This window comes from Neophocaena asiaeorientalis, unplaced genomic scaffold (genome assembly GCF_003031525.2).
Source record: "Neophocaena asiaeorientalis asiaeorientalis breed wild unplaced genomic scaffold, Neophocaena_asiaeorientalis_V1.1 scaffold67, whole genome shotgun sequence".
Taxonomy (NCBI): Eukaryota; Metazoa; Chordata; class Mammalia; order Artiodactyla; family Phocoenidae; genus Neophocaena; species Neophocaena asiaeorientalis.
In genome coordinates, this window is record NW_020173731.1 from 1,071,903 (window position 1) to 1,093,639 (window position 21,737).

Genomic DNA, 21,737 nt, shown 5'->3' on the forward strand with positions numbered 1-21,737 from the left:
TTTTTTTTTTTTTTTTTGTCCCACTTCATAGATAACCCCTTCCCAGAGGATACCTGCCGTGTGGAGCCTTTCCTAGTCTGAGTACCCACGGTTATTACTATTTGTTTATGGTACACTTCTTATCCATTATAAGAGACACTTAAAAAAACTTAATGTTTTTAATGGAATTTGTTTTATAATCAGTGGCATGTCACAGATCGATTACAGGTGTTTTACCTTTCTAATTGGCACATAACATAGTGGTGCATCTTATAATTTATGGTACTTTAAGAGTTGAAAAAAATCAGTGTATATTTTATTTATTGTTTTCCCATCTATCTGATGTGTTATCCAGTGTTATTGTAAATTTTTACCATGGAAATCTTTTTTTTTTTGTCTTCTCATGAGTCCCCTTTAGTTTTATGTGTATAGTTGAATTTCTTGAAATTAATTAGTGAAACTTTATTTCAGTTAAATTAAACTTAATAAATAAAAGCATGTGCTTGTTTAGAAAAGGGCTTTTGTGAATCATTATTAATTTTTCTTTTATTATAAACTCTTCACTGAAGTATTATATACATACAGAAAAGTACACATAAACCTGCAGCTTAATACATTTTCACAACCTCAACACATCCTAGGTAACCAACACCCAGATCGAGAGGCAATACATTGCCAGGACCCCAGAAACCCTCTTCAGGCCACCTTCCAGTTACAAAGGGTACCCTTATATCCCGGCCTCGAAAAACATAGATTATTTTGGCTCATTCTGTCCTTTACATAAATGCAGTCATACAGCACGCACACTTTAATGTCTGGATTCTTTTGTTCAGCATTGTTATTTGTGAGACTCAGCCACATTGTTACCCATAGTTGTAAATCATTCATCCTCATTCATGTGTTGAGTTCAGTTTTTATGAATATATCACAATCTATCCATTCCACTGTTGATATATATTTGGGTAATTTCCAGTTTTGATCTAATACAAATAATACTGCTCTGAACATTCTAGGATGTTCATTTGTTGTACCTATGCATTAATTTCTCTTGGTTAAATATCTAGGAGAAAGAATGTTCTGTCACAGAGTATAAATTCACCTTCAGTAGATGCCACCTGTTTTGAAAGTTGGTTCAATTTATATTCTCATCAGTAGTATGTAAGAATCCTGACTGTTCCACATTTTCACCAACACTTGGTGTTTGTCTTTTTCAGTTTAGCCATTATGATGGATGTGTATGGTATCATCATCATTATTTTTTTTTTGTACAGATAAGAAAATGCTTACAGCAAAATTTTTGGATTTTCCTTCAGAAATGTGACAGTTATTGAATATAAACACTTTGGGTTGAGTTTAGGAATTCACATGAAAATAATTACTAAAGCTGTTACCATTACTCACTTTGGATATTTGCTTGGCTATGGTTCAATGCCTGTGTGACTAGTAAACACTGTATTGGGAGCTGTTTCTAGTGATATCTTTCTGGTGATATTTAACTGTAATCATTTTTGTCTTTGTGAAAACTTACCGAGCATTTCATATATCTCTAGAGTTATCTATTTGGCTCTCCTAACTCTTGAGTTTAGAATTAGTTATGCTAATTCCTAGGAGCTGGGGACAACTTAATTAACATTTTGTTGATTACCTCTTTAGATTAATATCATTTGTTATTTTCTTTTGTTTATAAATATCTCTAATTAATACCAGCATTGTTTACTGTGTAGGTAAAGTTAGTAATAAAATGTTGAGCCCCATTGATACTGTAACTATTATCTACTGTGATTGTATGTTGCAAGTGAAAGCCGTAGTTTCAAATCTGTGCATTAAATCTCTAATGAACTAATATTTCTCATTGATTTTTCATGTGCTCCAAAATGTTTTACGTGCTTGAAGTACTAGGTAATTAGCCTGTAATTCCATTTCTTTACCCTGTGATTGCTGAGAGAAACACTGTGGTCATTTTTCTTGTCAATATTCTTTCCTGTTCATTTTCTGGCCAAGACATCTTGTTTCTTACTGAATCATAAAGCTATATTTTTTAATTGTTTTGAAATCAAAGATACTGACTTCAGTATATTTCACCCCAGAGGTTTGTACAGATTGTGTGACTAATTACTGTAAAAATTAATTATGTCTCAGAAATGAGAAAGGTGTACTCACTCTATCACACTGTCCTATTTACAAAACAAGGCTTTAAAAAATAACCAAAGATCAGTGCAGTAGTTTTCTGAAACCATGGTTAATTTGCAAGTATTTCTTTAGTGGTCTAGAAATTCAGAGTGCTAAGTTCAACCAGTCTGTAATGGATTGCATGTTAAGAGCCTCTTACTGAATGAGCGTATGTAAGATCTTTCTTACATTGTCATTGGGTGAAGAATATCTAGTTTTAGGATTGCCTTTTTCACTGGGAGGCTGGACACTGATTAATTCATCTCCTACAAATTACTGCCTTTAGTTTGTCTCCTGACTCCAACATTAAGTTTCTTATTACAATCTAATTTAATACCTTAAAAATCTGCTTCTGGCCATGAACTCTAATTTCTTTTGTATTCCCAAATGTTTACCTGATGGGTGAGTACAGAGTAAGTGTTTATAAATATGTATTGAAATAAGAAAACTAAATGTGTGATGTAGAGAACAAATGTATGGACACCAGGGGGGGAAAGTAGTGGTGGTGGTGGTGGTGGTGGTGGGATGAATTGGGAGATTGAAATTGCTACATATACACTGATGTGTATAAAATAGATAACTAATAAGAACCTGCTGTATAAAAAAATAAATAAAATTCAAAATAAAAAGAAAACTAAATGTGTAATAATCCTAATTATGTAAATAAGTCTGTGTATAAGCACACACACAAATGCACAAATACAGAAGGGAATATCAAAATATTGAACAGTGACTATTTACAGGTAGTACAATAGTGAATATTATTGATAGGGATTACATTGAATCTGTATACTACTTTGAATAATATGGATGTTTTACAATGTTAATTCTTAAAATTCATGGACATAAATGTTCCTTTTTTTATTTTTAGAATTTTATTTATTTTTTATACAGCAGGTTCTTATTAGTTATCCATTTTACACACATTAGTGTATACATGTCAATCCTGATCTCCCAATTCATCCAACCCCCACGCCCACCCACCACCACTTTCCCCCCTTGGTGTCCATATGTTTGTTCTCTACATCTGTGTCTCTATTTCTGCCCTGCAAACCAGTTCATCTGTACCATTTTTCTAGGTTCCACATATATGCGTTAATATACGGTATTTGTTTTTCACTTTCTGACTTACTTCACTCTGTATGGCAGTCTCTAGATCCATCCACATCTCTACAAATGAACCAATTTCATTCCTTTATATGGCTGAGTAATATTCCATTGTATATATGTACCACATCTTCTTTATCCATCATCTGTCGATGGGCATTTAGGTTGCTTCCATGACCTGGCTATTGTAAATAGTGCTGCAGTGAACATTGGGGTGCATCACAATATTGATTCTTCCCATCCAAGAACATGGTATATCTCTCCATCTGTTTGTATCATCTTTCATCATTGTTTGTTTCTCCATTGTTTGTATTTCTTTCATCAGTGTCTTATACTTTTCTGCATACAGGTCTTCTGTGTCCCTAGGTAGGTTTATTCCTAGGTATTTTATTCTTTTTGTTGCAGTGGTAAATGGGAGTGTTTCCTTAATTTCTCTTTCACATTTTTCATTATTAGTGTATAGGAATGCTGGAGATTTCTGTGCATTAATTTTGTATCCTGCAACTTTACCAAATTCATTGATTAGCTCTAGTAGTTTTCTGGTAGCATCTTTAGGATTCTCTGTGTATAGTATCATGAGTCGTTCCAGATTTTCCTTCTTTTTCATGTCCACATTAAATTACCACTGAGGTTATGTTGAATCTAAGATATCTTTGACTTCTATTTCTTCTTCCTTCCCAGTATCATTGGTGCTTCATTATTTTTAGCCTGGTTTATTTTAACTGCCACATTGCTGATCTCTCAGGAGAATGCTGCATGTCTAGCTTAGTTCATCTTAGAAATTTCATAGAACCTAATGGCAATTACTTAAAATGGTCCCTGATCATTTAGTCAATAATCAGTCCAAGACTGTGGTATAATTGCAATGTATAGCAATATTTACCAAGCAAGGAGATAGTGAAACTCACTCTTGACTGGTCTTCAGGCAGCTAAAAAAAATAAATAAATAAAAATTTGACGTTGTTGGTTGCCATTTGAGTGGTGAAGTAAATGGGCAAGGAAGTTGCAATTAATGAATCCTCCAAAAATGGGAGTGGAGGCAGGATTACATTGACGGTAACAAAATTTAAATTCAGGCACTTTCTTTATTTGAATCCCTTCCAAGGCTCTGGGAAATGAACTGAAACATGTTCAGAGAGTTAAAAATTGAGGGGGGATGTTTGCAAAGGTAAGATATTTAAACCATCATTGATTAAGACCACTGTCTCCTTCAACTTTAGCTTCCCCTCTGACACATGTGCCCTTGTGTCCGGTGACACTGGGGTAATTTTGGCTGTTTTGTTGGGATGCATAGCTCTAGCAATACTTCAGAAACCAAATACGTCATGTATGAAGTCAAAATTCTTAAAGCATCCCAGATAATAAAAATTTTTTTTTGATAAATTATATTAAAGACTTTCTGTTTTCTCTACATAAAATATTACATTTTTTTTTTGTCATGGGAGCAGACATTCAAAGAGTATGAAGCCAAATATGCAAGGGGGAAAATATAATAGCCTCTTGTCAGTTAACAATAGCAACTTTCTTTTAATTATTTCTAGATTTTGTGGGATTTACAGTATTTGTCAGCTTTTAATAATTTGAAGTGCATGTGAACTATTTTCTTATTACAGGTGACTGTTTTTATACCTACTTTCATAGCTGTAAATTTGTATTTCTCTTAAAGAGGGCCCCCAAATTGTATAAGCTTTAGGCCCACAGAACCTGTGTCTGTCCCTGAGTAGGAGGTATTCGGGAAAACATTTATGATGTATTATGTTTTGCTGAGGCATCTCTCACTGCTCTTAGTCAGAGACCCAGAACTGTCCCCCTGCTCAAAAAACATGAATTTACTAGGGGTGAAACAGAGAGGATATGTTATCCTAGTTTATAATAGCAAATGCCAAATGCCTGTACTTTAGTTATTCACATCTGACTTTGAAAACTGTTATAGGCAGGGAACATACCTTTTCCCTTATGGATTTAGTGCAGAACCTAGTATTTGATAAAATGACTGTACTTAAATGTTTATCAACTTAGTATAAAATCTATTTTCAGGCCATTAATCACTGTCATTTTTTCTTTGGTTGTTAATAAACTGTGATAATTCGATTTAAAATAAATATTACATAAATAGTATATACTCTAAAGACCTTAATAGATTGTTCATTGGATGCTTTTTCTTTTTTACCTCCTCCTTCACTACCCCCACCCAGTGTTGAAAATGTCTTCCTGCCTCTGTATCACCTTTACTTTCCAATCTCTTTTTCAGACATCTAGATTACCTTTTGGTATGCTGATTTCTCTTTCTTAATCCATCACTTTCATTTACTTCCCAAATTTAGACTCTTGCTTTACTTTTTCTCTTTCCCCCTTGGGAGCTGCTAAGATTTGTACAGTTGTTTCCAACTACCGTCTCTGGAGTGATGATTTAGTTGTGGGGCTAATAAAGTTTCACTGTAATTTCAAAGTGAGACTGAAGGTGCTTTGCAAGTACTGAATATTCACCTATATTATTTCAAGTGTTACCAGTAAAACCCAGGCTGTTATATAAATATAAGGGTCCTTACTAAAGATTACAGGGAATCTGGAAAGAGTTAGTGTTACTGAGATTTTTGTGCATGGTGCCAGATTTTTAAAAACTGTATAATATTGAAGTTTTACCACTCCTATAAAGAGTTTCTCAATAATTTTAGTCCACACCGATGGCTCCTCTTCTTGACTGTCTTAGGCACACATTGTTACTAGCATTTGTACCTTGTGGAACCTCTGAAATAACTGGATCTTTAAATCTTCCAATTTATCTCCTCACTAAATGCACTTAAAGCTATATTGTATGACATTTGAATATATACTTCCAAAAGCTTCTTGTTTTTGCGTACATTATTAGTTCTTAGGAGGCTATTTGGAAATACGGAAAGTATGATGAGATCTTGAGAACTTTACTTTAAAACCAACACGTAATCAGAGCAGAGGTATACAAAAGACTCCTTTTAGTGACTGAATGGTCTGGGGGTCAGTGAAACGTGCTTGTAACTTGACTGAATGTGTTAAAATATCTAAATAATGTGTCAGAATGGGTACAAATCAACACGCTAAGTCATTAAGATAAATGTTTGCAGTGCCCATCCACATTCTGTCTAAAAGTGAGGGAGCCTCCATCAGCTGAGTTAGGGTCTGTTTGGTCTTATATGGTTCCGATTAGTGATGAAAGAGCTGTAGTCTATGGACTGTGAGATTTTCCCATCTCACTGATAAGAGCAGATCTATTGTGAGATTAACTTAATCAACCAAATGCTATTGGTGTTTAATGCATCTGAATCACTTCCTCTGTCTTATTCCCAAACTCAACAAGCACATGACAGTACGGTAGATTTACATATTAAGTGTGTATAGGGGTGCATCTTAGACCAGGACATAATTTTAACTTTGCATATAATCAAAATTATGCCTGAAATCTTTTTTTTTTTTTTTTGTGGTACGCGGGCCTTCCACTGCTGTGGCCTCTCCCGTTGCGGAGCACAGGCTCTGGACGCGCAGGCTTAGCGGCCATGGCTTACGGGCCCAGCCGCTTCGCGGCATGTGGGATCTTCCCGGACCGGGGCACGAACCCGTGTCCCCTGCATCAGCAGGCGGACTCTCAACCATTGCGCCACCAGGGAAGTCCCCTGAAATCTTTTGAATCACTTTTAAATTCCTAGGACTTAGGCTTAGAAGCTCAAAATCTAGTTTATTTCTTTACCTTCCTCCTGTCCCTCCTTCCCTCCCTTCCTCCCTTTTCTCTCTTTCTTCCCCCCACTCTCTTCCCCTCCCCTTCCTTCCCTTTTTCTCTCCCTTCTCCTCAGCCCCCTCTCTATTTCTCTTTTTTTTTTTGTCCTGGTCCAGTTGGAATCTGAGATTTCTTTCAAACATAGGAATGTGGGGCAATGGGCACCCAAACAACTTTATCCTATATTACATTACAGTGGTTGAGAGCATGTGATTTGGGGTCCTATGCTTTTTTGGGAATCTTATATCTTATACTTAGCAGTGTGTTACTGTAAAATTTAAATACTTTCAGGATATAGGAAAAATTAAATGAGGTAAAATTTGTAAAGTTCTTAACGTGGGGCTTAGCATGTAAGTGCTATTTAAATGGCAGCCATCAAAATAACCATTCAGTTATGATTTGGAATCCGGAATAAGTAAGTCTGCATCTTGAAGCCAGTGGAGCAGTCTTGTAGCCATAATTGTTCTGATTCCTCCTCCTTGTAAATGTATGACTTGACATTATCAATTCTGGAGATTCAGTGTATATGTGTCTGCCCCAGAGGAATAAATTGTCCACCACAGATTATTCTATATTTAAGAGCCAGATCTTGCCCCTTTCTAAATTCTTCTTGGGAACAAAGTCTGTTTTGAGGTTTTGGGGGAAAGATCTTGCTAATTTTCATTACATGTATGCTGTAAGGGACTGATAGGATTTTTACATGTCAAGTATAAACCAGACAATCTTGTATTTTAGCTTTGTTCTGGTAGAAAGGGGGTGGAGGGCAGATCAGGACACATAAATACCTACTTTGCTTAGTCACTGTAAATTAAAATTTGTTTTCATACTCTGGAATACTTTAGCTCATAGATACTTCTTTTAATTATTTAAAGACTATATATAAACACTTGAAAAGAGCCTGTAGTTCAGTTATGAAGTGAGGAATTTCTTCACAGTATGACTTATTTCATGCTGTAATTTATCTGTTTTAAGTGAGATGTTCAGATACTTTAAAAGAAACATTTTGTTTAGTAATATAAATGATTGTTCTAAAGAAGAGACGGTACCTCTGCAAAGTTGTTTTTCAAAACCCCCCTCCTATGTACTTTTGAGAATCTGGCCAACTATGAATCTACCTCCCATGTACTATGCCCGCATAATTATATAATTTTGGAAATAAATTTTGCTAAGAAAGCTAATTTTAAGAGTATTCAAGTAACTTCTTAACTATGGGTTATTTTGTTACTCAGAAAGAGCCTGAGTAAATTTTGGACTTTTACCTGCTTTCACTGTAGCCAGGAGTAAGACCTGAATGAGTCTACGTATGTTTGCATGTATTTGTGTATGTATGTAGGTATATGAATGTATGTATTTATATACTCAGGTGTTTTTATAATTTCTTTTCCTTTCATAACTAGGAAGAATTTTAATGGGAAAACTGAATTCACTGAGATTTTTCTATTCTAAAATAGAAAGGTAGTTAGTAGAGGGGAAAAAAATGAAAAAAAACAAAAAAACAAAAAAACCCAAGCAAACAGCAAAGGATTCAATGGGAGATATGAATGAAAAAGTCAATAGTTTGCGCTGCAGGCTCACCCTGCATCTGTACCCCTCCCTCCCCACGGCCTGAGTGAGCCAGAACTTCCCAATCAGCTGCTCCCTTAACCCTGTCCTGTCTGAGAGAAGAACAGACACCCTCAGGCGACCTACAGGCAGAGGCGGGTCCAAATCCCAAGCTGAACCCCAGGAGCTGTGTGAACAAAGAAGAGAAAGGGAAATCTCTCCCAGCAGCCTCAGGAGCAGAGGATTAAATCTCCACAATCAACTTGATGTAGCCTGCATCTGTGGAATACCTGAATAGACAACCAATCATCCCAAATTGAGGAGGTGGACTTTGGGAGCAAAGATATATATATTTTTTTTTCCCTTTTTCTCTTTTTGTGAGTGCGTATGTGTATTCTTCTGTGTGTGATTTTGTCTTTATAGCTTTACTTTTACCATTTGTCCTAGGGTTCTGTCAGTCTGGCTTTTTTTCCTATTACTTGAAAAAAATTTTTTCTTAATAATTATTTTTTATTTTAATAACTTTATTTTATTCTATATTATTTTATTTTATCTTATTTCTTTCTCTCTTTCTTTCTTATCTCTCTCTCTCTCTCTCCCCCCCCTTCCTTCCTTCCTTTCTTTCTTTCTTTTGTTTCTTTCTTCCTTTCTTGTTTTTTCTCCCTTTTATTCTGAGCCGTGTGGATGAAAGGCTCTTGGTGCTCTAGCCAGGTGTCAGGGATGTACCTCTGAGGTGGGAGTGACAAGTTCAGGACACTGGTCCACAAGAGACCTCCCAACTCCATGTAATATCAAATGGCGAAAATCTCCCAGAGATCTCCATCTCAACGCCAAGACCCAGCTTCATTAAACGACCAGCAAGCTACAGTGCTGGACACCCTATGCCAAACAACTAGCAAGACAGGAGCACAACCCCATCCATTAGCAGAGAGGCTGCCTAAAATCATAATAAGGCCACAGACACCCCAAAACACACCACCAGACGTGGACCTGCCCACCAGAAAGACAAGATCCAGCCTCATCCACCAGAACACAGGCACTAGTCCCCTCCACCAGGAAGTCTACACAACCCACTGAACCAACTTTAGCCACTGGGGACAAACAACAAAAACAACAGGAAATACGAACCTGCAGTCTGCAAAAGGGGGATCCCAAACACAGTAAGGTAAGCAAAATGAGAAGACAGAAGAACACACAGCAGATGAAGAAGCAAAGCAAAACCCCACCAGACCTAACAAATGAAAAGGAAATAGGCAGTCTACCTGAAAAAGGATTCAGAATAATGATAGTAAAGATGATCCAAAATCTTGGAAATAGAATAGAGAAAATACAAGAAACGTTTAACAAGGACCTAGAAGAACTAAAGAGCAAACAAACAGTGATGAACAACACAATAAATGAAATTAAAGATTCTTTGGAAGGGATCAATAGCAGAATAACTGAGGCAGAAGAACAGATAAGTGACCTGGAAGATAAAATAGTGGAAATAACTACTGCAGAGCAGAATAAAGAAGAAAGAATGAAAGGAATTGAGGACAGTCTCAGAGACCTCTGGGACAACATTAAATGCACCAACATTCAAATTATAGGGGTCCCAGAAGAAGAGAAAAAGAAAGGCACTGAGAAAATATTTGAAGAGATTATAGTTGAAAACTTCCCTAATATGTGAAAAGAAACAGTTCATCAAGTCCAGGAAGCACAGAGAGTCCCATACAGGAAAAATCCAAGGAGAAACGCACCAAGACACATATTAATCAAACTGTCAAAAACTAAATACAAAGAAAAAAAATTAAAAGCAGCAAGGAAAAAACAATAAATAACACACAAGGGAATCCCCATAAGGTTAACAGCTGATCCTTCAGCAGAAACCCTGCAAGCCAGAAGGGAATGGCAGGACATATTTAAAGTGATGAAGGGGAAATACCTACAACCAAGATTACTCTACCCAGCAAGGATCTCATTCAGATTTGATGGAGAAGTTAAAACCTTTACAGAGAAGCAAAAGCTAAGAGAATTCAGCACCACCAAACGAGCTTTACAACAAATGCTAAAGGAACTTCTCTAGGCAGGAAACACAAGAGAAGGAAAAGACCTACAATAACAAACCCAAAACAATTAAGAAAATGGTAATAGGAACATACATATTGATAATAACATTAAATGTAAAAAGATTAAATGCTCCAACCAAAAGACATAGACTGGCTGAATGGATATAAAAACAAGACCCGTATATATGCTGCCTACAAGAGACCCACTTCAGACCTAGGGACACATGCAGACTGAAAGTGAGGGGATGGAAAAAGACATTCCATGCAAATGGAGATCACAGGAAAGCTGGAGTAGCAATTCTCATATCAGACAAAATAGACTTTAAAATAAAGAGTGTTACAAGAGACAAGGACACTACATAATGATCAAGGGATCGATCCAAGAAGAAGACAAAACAATTGTAAATATTTATGCACCCAACACAGGAGCACTTCAATACTTAAGGCAGATACTAACAGCCATAAAAGGGGAAATCAACAGTAACACAATCATAGTACGGGACTTTAACACCCCACTTTCACCAATGGGGCTGGGTGGTTAGGAAAACAGGCAGAGATTGGTAAAAGGATACCAGCTTTTAGCTATATGATAAATAAGGTCCGAGGATCTAATGTATAAAAGTCCATCCTTTATATTTTTATTATTTTAAATAATCTGGCAAGATAAATTTCCTCAGTTCTTTGTAGCGCATTGAGCTTTGACACGTAAGAATTTTATGAAGATAAATTAGTGAAATATACTTTGACACTTTATAACAGCAGGAATGATTTCACCGTTCAGAAATGTCTGAAGTGTGCTTTTATTTTTTCAGCTGCTTTGCATTAGAGAACTTTCATCATGTTGAAGGTGTGGTAGTTTTACACAAGTTTTAGGTGTTCATAGAGTTGAGGTTGATTGTCACTTTTGTCATCAATCCTCTGTAGTGTCCCTGTTGAACCCAAATTTTCTAATGCTCTTCCAATTTCTAAGCCCTCCCCCAACCCATATTCTCTATATTGAACTCAGTAAAATTTTGTTCCACCAGAAAGCCTTTTCTTGACAAAAACCTTATAACACATAAATTATTTCTTATTTTGCCTACCTTCAAGCACGAGCATTTATGGTCTGTTCCATGAATTACCAACCTCACTTGTTTTGGGGCACTTACTGCTGGAAAAGCTCACTCTGGAATTTTCCAAATTAAATAGGTATAAGGTACACAGAGGGTAATAAAAATGGATATTATCAGCAAAAGACCTTTTTTTTTTTTCGGTACGCACGCCTCTCACTGTTGTGGCTTCTCCTGTTGCGGAGCACAGGCTCTGGACGTGCAGGCTCAGCGGCCATGGCTCACGGCCCAGCCGCTCCGCTGCATGTGGGATCTTCGCAGACCGGGGTACGAACCCACCTCCCCTGCATCTGTAGGCGGACCCTCAACAACTGCGCCACCAGGGAAGCCCAAAAGACCTTCTTAAGAGACCTCAAAATATGACATTTCTGTGGTAGATTTGCTAAGATTTGCAAACTATGGAACTGGGTTTGTCAGCACTCCAAAAGTGGACCCATCCTCCTCAGGAATGGACTCTCATTAGCCAAACTCAGAGCAGTGTTGTATAAGATTAGAATGCTACTCATTTAACTATGATGAGAAATCTCATTGCCATAAGTCTACAACACTTGTATTGGCATGACTAGTGCATTCACTCCCTACAGACTCATATACAATCTGGGGGGTACCTTGTCATCTGAAGGTTGCCTGGAGTCAGAACAAGGGGAGACTTGTTCCAAGGCTTTCTTCTGGGCCATTGTGTATTAACGTCTAAGTTTATTTTCACAGGCTGGTGTACTTCCCCCTTTGTGTAAGTTGTTGGTGGGGAGGGGCTGTGAGGAGAGCTTCATGATTTAAAATTCCATTATATCTCCAATCTGGACCTCCTAACTGAACTTCTGATCCATATATCTGACTGCCTGCTTCTTTCTTCCACCTGGTGTCTAATAGACGTCTCAATTTGGCATGCCCAAGCTGAGAGCCTACATTCTCCTCCTCAGTCCATCACCCCTTTAAATCAACTTCCTGCGGTCTTCACTGTCTCAGTTAATGGCAACAGAGGTATCATCCTCAAGCTCCACTTCTGGTCTTCAGTAAACCCTGCCAACTCTGGCTTCAGTAAACATCCAAAACTGGCCACTTCTTTCTGCCTCACTGTTACAACCCTGGTCTGTGTCACTATCATCTTCCACCTGGATTAATGCAGTGGCTTTATATCTGATCTCCTTGCTTCTGACCTTTCATCCCCTACAGTGTAATTTCAACACAGAGCCTAGAGTGATCCTTTTAACACATGTCATATCATGTAACTCCTGAGCTATGAAGGTATAGCTTGGATCTACTGTCTAAATACAGGAAAATGTACGATCACAGTACTACATATACTCTTGAAATGAAAGTGAGTAACAGAGTTAGCATGACCATGTATGTGATAGATAACTGGGAGTTCTCTGAATTAATGTCTATGCAGAATATGATGTTTCTTAAAGGGAAAGTAATAAAAATGTGCTAATTTGAAGCTTACATGTATTATTAAAACTCAACGGTAATAACAGCAGTTGCTTAGACTTTAGGCAAACAATTTTTTTTAAGGGGGAATTGGTTAGGATTACTAGGACATGATATTAGAAAGCAGAGCAACTTTTAGTCCTTTTTTTTTAATTGTTTTTAAATTTTCCACAGACAGTGCACCCCTTTGTTATCTGCATCCAGGGTAGACTACTCCCATTGCCAGCCCTCAGTATATTCCCGGTTTGGGCTTCATTCTGAATGTAACAGGGAATCATTAAAATTTTTGAGTAGAAAAGTGCATCACAGTTTAGGACTATAAATTGATCATTTATAATATAAAATTGAGACTATAAATCTGATCTTTTTAATTTATTACTTGAAGGTAAGCTAGTTAATTTGTTTTTATTGTCTTTGTCTCATTTCTCCAACTAGATTGTCATGTCTAATAAGGCAGGGAGTGTGTTTCTATTTCTTTGGTGTTCTCTATAGTATCGTATACTATCCTTTATATTCAGTAGATGCTCAGTAAATGCTTAGTGACTTCTATGCAGATTCTGAATTATGGGTTCTATGCTATACTGCAGGGTAAAAATGAACTTGAACCTTGGGGGAAAGGCTCTCCTGGTTACCCAGAGGAGTGTCTCTGTCTCTTAGCCAGATCAGAGTGGAGTGAAGCCTGCCTCTGCTATCATGTAGGGTTTATCACAAAATGGTTGTCTTGGAAATGTAGTAAGTCATTCTCACATCAAATTCAATATAGATTTAAAGGCTTTAATATTTTTATGTAAGTTAATTCTTGACAATTTACTGTTCAAGTAGTGATAATAATATACAGATAATCAAATCACTGTTTTGCAAGCCACTTCTCATTTAAAACAGCTGCATTGATTTTTTTCACTAGCTATTATTTCTGATTCACTCTTGAAAATTGTGATTTTTCCTTATGATAAATTTAGAAAATAGACAAGATTATTGAAATCAAAAGGCCAGCCTTGCCTTCTTACTAGTTGTGTGACTTATGAACTTTGAGAATGTGCCTTAGGTTTTCCGTATGTAAGATGGAGATAACCATTCCTATGTCGAAGAGCTATTGTGAAGTTCACTGTAAAGCTCTTAAAAGTATCTGGCATGTAATAAACACTATAAAAGTGCTTTCTATTATTAATAGTAATATTACATGGATGGTTTTCTGGGTAGGCTCTGATTATTAGCCTAACTTATGCCTAACCCAGCCTTTTAAACTACTTTTGCTTTGTTGCATTCATTTACTGAACAACTTTCTACCACTACTGAGATTGAAAAATCTTCATCCAGTGCTACTGAAAAGCATACATTGGTATTTTTTTAAAAATGGACTTAATTCTAGAGATATCTCCACTGCATTTTTAAATCCCAAGTTAGCTAACCAAATAAATCAAAACTAATTAGAGCCTGATGCTCACATTTAAGACCACACCTGCAAGTTTGTACCCTATTCAGCTCAGTGTTGAAAATTTAGTGCTGAGAGAGGGCTTGTCACAAATGAACACAGGGCCCAAATGTTACCTTTTCACATACTCTTAACTCTGAGGGTAAAGATCTGATATACAATTTCTCTCTCTTTCCTCCCTCTTTCCTCTTTTCCCTCCTTCTCATACATATTTATTAGGAATTTACTGTATCTATATCTCATGCATTGTGTTAGGTTGAGGAGATATAGTAGTGAACATGTCATCCATAGCTTCTGTCTCATGGGACAGTTTAGTAGAGATGACAGATGATAAACAGCAACAACAAAGATACAGATATATGCATAATTACAAGTTGTATCTAACACTTTACCATATTTCCATTTTCCCACCAAAAGATGTTCTGGAGAAATTCATTTGGATATAATTTTTTACATTAAAAACATCCTTCCAGGGGCTTCCCTGGTGGCGCAGTGGTTGAGAGTCCGCCTGCCAATGCAGGGGACACGGGTTCATGCCCCAGTCCAGGAAGATCCCACATGCCGCAGAGCGGCTAGGCCCGTGAGCCATGGCCGCTGAGCCTACGCGTCCGGAGCCTGTGCTCCGCAATGGGAGAGGCCACAACAGTGAGAGGCCCACATACTGCAAAAAAAAAAAAAAAAAAAAAAACATCCTTCCACATGGTATCAAAACAAATAAAATACTTAATACCTAAAATACTTCAGAAAAATATTTAACCAAGGAGCTTAAAGCTGTATACTAAAGACTATAAGACATTGATGAAATAAATTACAAATAAATGGAAAGATATTCCCTACTCATGGGTTGGAAGAATTAATATTGTTAAAATGTCCATACTACCCAAAGCAATCTATAGATTCAATGCAATCCCTGTCAAAATTCCAATGGCATTTTCCACAGAGCTAGAACAAACAATCATAAAGTCTGTATGGAACCACAAAAGACGTCAAATAGCCAAAGCAGTCTTGAGAAAGAACAAAGCTGGAGGCATCATGCTGCCTGATTTAAAACTATATTACAAAGCTATAGTAATCAAAACAGTTATGGTATGGATGTGAAAATAGACACATAGATCAATGGAACAAAATAGAGCCCAGAAATAAACCCACACATAATATGGTCAGTTAATTTATGACAAAGGAGCCAAGAATATACAATGGGGAAAGGAAAGTCTATTCAATAAATACTGTTGAGAGAACTGGAGAGCTTCATGCAAAACAGTGAAACTGGACCACTATATTACACCATTCACAAAAACTAACTCAGAATGGATTAAAAACTAGAATGTGAGATCTGAAACTATAAAACTCCTAGAAGAAAACATGAGTGATAAACTTCTTGACATAGGTCTTGGTGATGATTTTTTGGATTTGACACTAAAAGCAAAGGCAACAAAAGCGAAAATAAGTGGGACTACGACAAACTAAAAGGCTTCTGCACAGTAAAGGGAACCATCAACAAAATGAAAAGGCAGCCTATTGAATGGCAGAAAGTAGTTTCAAATCATATATTTGGTAAGGGGTTAATATTGAAAACATAAAGAACTCATACAACTCAATAGCAAAAAAACCCAAACAATCAATTAAAAAGTGGGCAAAAGATCTGAAAAATCATTTTTCCAAAGAAGACATACAGGGCTTCCCTGGTGGCGCAGTGGTTGAGAGTCTGCCTGCCAATGCAGGGGACGCGGGTTCGTGCCCGGGTCCGGGAGGATCCCATATGCCATGGAGCGGCTAGGCCCGTGAGCCATAGCCGCTGAGCCTGCGCATCTGGAGCCTGTGCTCTGCAACAGGAGAGGCCACAACAGTGAGAGGTCCGCGTACCGCAAAAAAAAACAAAAAGAAGAAGACATACAAATGGCCAACAAGTACATGAAAAGGTGTTCAACATCACTAATCATCAGGGAATTGCAAATCAAAACCATGATGAAATATCACCTCACACTGGTTAGAATGGCTATTACCAAAAAGACAAGAAATGACAAGTGTTGGTAAGGATGTGGAGCAAAGGGAACCCTTGTGCACTGTTGGTGGGAATGTAAATTGGTACAGCCACTATGAAAAACAGTATGGAGGTTATCCCCCAAATTAAAAATGATCTTATAATCAAGCAATTCCACTTCTGGTATTTATCTGAATAAAATGAAAACATTAACTCAAAACTATATTCATTCTGTGTTCATTGCAGCACTGTTTACAGTAGCCAAGACATAGATGCAACCCAGGTGCCCACCTACAGATGAATGGATGAAGAAAATGTGGCATATATACATACACATACTGGGATATTATTCAGCCATAAAAAGAAGGAAGTCTTGTCATTTTTGACAGCAGGGATGGACCTTGAGGGCATTATGCTAAGTGAAATGTCAGACTAAAGAAGACAAATAACATATGATTTCACTTATATGTGGAATCTAAAACAAAAACAAAACTGAACTCATAAGATACAGAGAACAGATTGGTGGTTGCCAGAAGCGGGGGTTTGGTGGGATAGGCGAAATGGGTAAAGGGATCAAAAGGTACAGACTTATAGTTATTAAATAAGTAAGTCTTGGGGATGTAATGTACAGCCTGGTAGCTATAGTTAATAATATTGTGTCGTATATTTGAAGGATGCTCAGTAAATCTTAAAAGTTCTCATCACAAGAGAAAGAAAATTGTAACTATGTGTGGTGATGGGTGTTATTTAGATTTATCGTGGTGATCATTTTGCAATATGTACAGATACCGAATCATTATATTGTATATCTGAAATGAATGTAATGTTACATATCAACCATATATTGATTAAAAAAAGAAAAAAGAAAAAAATCCTTCCAAACGAAGTTTTCTTCAAATTCTACTCTTGAAGATGTATGCAAAATTTATTTCACTTCCATTTCTACTTAATACTGTGCATTGCATTTCATAATGCATAATAATGTAGACTAGTTTTGTGTTTTGCAATAATATTTGCATTTCCTTCCTGAGTTGAATAGAAATATGAACTTATTTTTAAATATTGATTATTACATAGGATGCAAAATATTTAAACTAAGAGAGTGTATTCAGGAACAAAGGGACTTATGTAAAAAATAACTACTGAGCCAGAATCAGTCTGGTTAGGTGTTTAAAAGGTACAAGAACTCTTTCAAATATCAGTTTCCCTCATTTATAAAATAAAAGAGCTGGGTTAGATGTTTTCAAAGACCCTTTGAGGTTTAAGCTGCTACATATCATGAGAGACTATTTTTACATTAAAACTTAATGTACAATTAATGGTTCCCTAGTGAGTTGAAACAGTTTTTATGTTAGTGAAAAGGTACTGATTCAAAGGATCTCACATTATTCTAGTCCACTTCTTTTTGTCATTATAATATCAGTATAAGATCATTTCCAATCTCATGAGAACATTTCTCATGGTTAGACAAAGTTGTTGTTTTTTTCTTGTATGTGGCAACATGAGAGGCCAGAAACCTCACTTATGGTGATCTGTGGCTTGCAGGGATCTACTTTTACTCCCATGTAGGTAATATCTGTATTTTCTAACAAAGTGAGTTGCATCTGTTTTCAATTTGATTTTTTTCTGTAAGTTGATAAAAAAAGTATCATGAGTATCTTTCCCAACAAGTAGTATCATGATACATGGTAATCCCTTTGTGAAAGCCTCATAAATGTTGATGAATTGGAAACAGTATTAAGAATAAACCAAAAGCCTGCTTATATTTCGTACCATTTAAACACAATTGTCTTATGAAAATGCAACTAAATAGTTTTCCATTTTCATAAGAATGCCTAGAACTTAATGCTTTCCATCCATAACTAACAGACAACAGGATAGATTTCCAGTGATATATCATAACCTTTCTACATTGGGTTTGAAGGAGAGGTATGTTTGAGGAGTCACCCAGAATACACTATACATTTAAGTAAAGGTATATAAAAAATTGATTTCACTTTTTTTTCTACTTAACACTACTACATTTCATTGTTGAACTTGAGATTCTATACTATCCTTGTTTTCTAATTCTTTTCTTCCCTTACATTGAGAATTATTTATGGCTACATTTTGTGTCTTGTCCTTAAAACAAATGTTCTATTTATCTGATTTCTCTTGTCCTTTGCCTTCTTTAGTCTCTAAATCAGACATTATCCTCAAAGTTATTTATCCCCAGTCAAATTTATCAAGTGCTTTCTCAGACAATAAGTCAGTTCTTTGCATTTCCTTGAGTTACGCAGTCATATTCTATGTTTAAGACATAAGAATGTCAACACTCTGATTATTAAAACATGTGTTCTATTTAAGATCAAATATTAGTGATAATCAGTCTGGTTTCTATAGCCGTATGGATAGATTTGGTGAGCAGAATGATTCATACCTTTCTGTTCAAGCATGATAGGTCACTCAGAACCCATTTTTCAAAATATGGCATCTGCTTCTTTAGACAATTATCTTGATACATGCTTTATTTCATACATAAAATTCCAGGTGCTTTATGAGGTTAAACTTTGAGGAAATATATCATTTGATTTATGGAGTAATTAACTCTAATAGATTTGTTTTTTGTGCTCAGTTGATGATACCACTACAGGTGTGTCTTTGTAAAATACCACATTCAATGTGTTACTCCTCTGCATAAAGTCCTTCAGGAATTTTTCATTTGGGTCTTTAGGATAAAATCCGATTGTCGTAGCTTTACTTTGTGACCATACATAGTCTGCCCCTGACATGAGCTTCCAACCTCATCTTCCGCTTCTCCCTTTTCTGAGCACTTAACTGTAGGCAGTTGGATGCACTCATGTTCCTAACATATATGAGTACTTCTGTCTCTCTGTGTTTCTTCAGAACTTCTCTTCTACCTGGAATGACTTTGTGTCTCTTTTTCATTTACAGAAATCTTATCTGACTTTCGTGGATAAGTGTTTTCACTTTGCCCATGAAGTCATTATTGAAATATTCAATTAGGGGAAGAGAAGGGAATTTAGTTGGAGATGGAGGAAAACATCTGAATATCCACTATGGGGCAAGTACTGTGATGGGCACCTTACATACATTATTTCAGCAAAGGCTCCCTGTTTCATGAATTCCCATAACAGTCTTTTATTTGAGAAGACATCGTTATTATCATCATTATGACCAACTTCATGGACATTAGTACATATCCCACCTTTATTATGTGTAGAGCAGGTCGCTTGGTTCAGGGTATACAATGATGAAGGAGCTGGGGTTCTTGACCTTGGAGGAAAGATAAGAAGATTTATTAAAAACGAATAATGCAGACTACAAAATAATGCAAAAAGATACTAGTTCAGAGAAGAAGTGTGATTACTAAATATTGACTAAAAATATGTTCATCAACACTCAGTACCTGGAAGAGTACTTTGAACGATAAACCTTTATTTAATGAATGAACATAATTGCCTCACACTGTTAATTTTATGATAATATGTCTTAGCCACTTTCCTCATCCTTGAGGACAAAAAAAAAAAAAGGGAGGATCCTTTTTACAGAGAATTAAGTTATTACACAATACTTGTTTCATTCATTGATTTGTGGCTACTACTATTGAAATTTCAAATATGTTTTTGTTTATTTTGAGTAGCTTGGCTGTAGCTTAATATCCAGCACTGTTCAGTGTTTTATGCATAATTACAAGGGATATAGTCTTAAAGGATATATGAGCCAGAGAAAGATCTGAGATGGATTAAAGCTTGGTATGATTTAGAAGTAATTGTGTAAGTTTAACTAAGCAGTACCTGTCCAGTCATGACTTCTTTGTTTAATGAGGAATTGTGTTTGCTGTTGCAGAACATTTCTGTGGACTGGAAGGTTTCCTTGTTCACAGTGAGTTATTAATACCCTATTATAACCCAGTTTCTTAGTATTTTCCCAAAGCCTAGTTTTCAAGGACACACTACTTAAATTGGTGGTGAAATATTTTTCCATTTAAAAAAAATACAGTGGTTACTCTTCCCATTATTTTCTACTTATTTATTTTATCATAAAAATGAATATTTTGCTGGCATGGCAATTATTTTTCAATAATTAATATACTACAATATATATTATAATATACAATATATAATTATAGTATACTCTATTACAATAATTCAATACCCAATATATTGAAATTGGATTTGATAATTTGCTAATTATCTTTTATAAATTGGACCTTAAAAGAAATCCAGAAAGAAAGAATGGAGGGAAAAAGAATCTCAGTATCGCCATTACCATGTTTTTTATAGGTTCTCTTCATTTCTCTTGAGAAATAGAACTGTCTGTAATACCTCTGCATGTAATATCTCTGCACAACTGGTTTTTGGACACTGTAATCTCATTTTGAATATATTATTCCAAGATATAAAAATTGAAATTTGTGCATGAGTTAAACTAGCATTTTATTCTGAACCTACTATAATAAGTGGATGTAGGGAAAGTTTGTCTTTTTTTTCTTTTTTTTATACAGCAGTTTGTACATGTCAGTCCCAAACGCCCAATCTATCCCTCCCTCACTCCCTTCCCCCCGGTAACCACAAGTTCATTCTCTAAGTCTGTGAGTCTGTCTCTGTTTTGTAAATAAGTTAATTTGTATCATTTAAAAAAAATTTTTTTAAACAAAATTCAAATTTTTTTAGGTTGAAATAAACTATACAAAATTGATTTTCTTCACCAAAAATAACAGCAATATTTTCTGTATTATTCCTAGATAAACCACAGAACACTTATCTTTGTAGGTTTTCTAGGTTTTGCTTGTAAATCAAGATGAGGCAGTAGATACAGTCATGGAAAAAGAAGAAAACAGACGAATCAGTTGTCAGTATCCATGCTCTCTGATCCTGTCTCGAGCATGAAACAAGTGTTCAACATATACCTGCCAAAAGGATTATGAAGATGTAGGCTCAATAAAGGAATGCACACAGCAACAACCAGATATGGAACAACAATGGCAGGCTCTTCCATTCAAACTTTAACTGTAACTTGTTCCTTTAACTTCATTTGATAAAGACAAAATCTATACTGAAATCCTTTTTTGGCAAGCTCACACATTTCTCTTACAGTCTGATCATTTTCTTAACTGTCCCTTACAGATTTTTAACAGCATACTTAAAACTCCTACTATTCAAAGGTCATTCATGAGCTTCCTTGTAACATT

The 21,737-nt window shown here is 36.0% G+C and overlaps 1 protein-coding gene across 1 annotated transcript in view; it reads left to right on the plus strand.

The window, feature by feature from the left end:
* HMCN1 (hemicentin 1) overlaps positions 1-21,737 on the plus strand; it is a 503,492-nt gene that overhangs the window by 155,520 nt on the left and 326,235 nt on the right. The gene's annotated exons all lie outside the window — the stretch shown is intronic.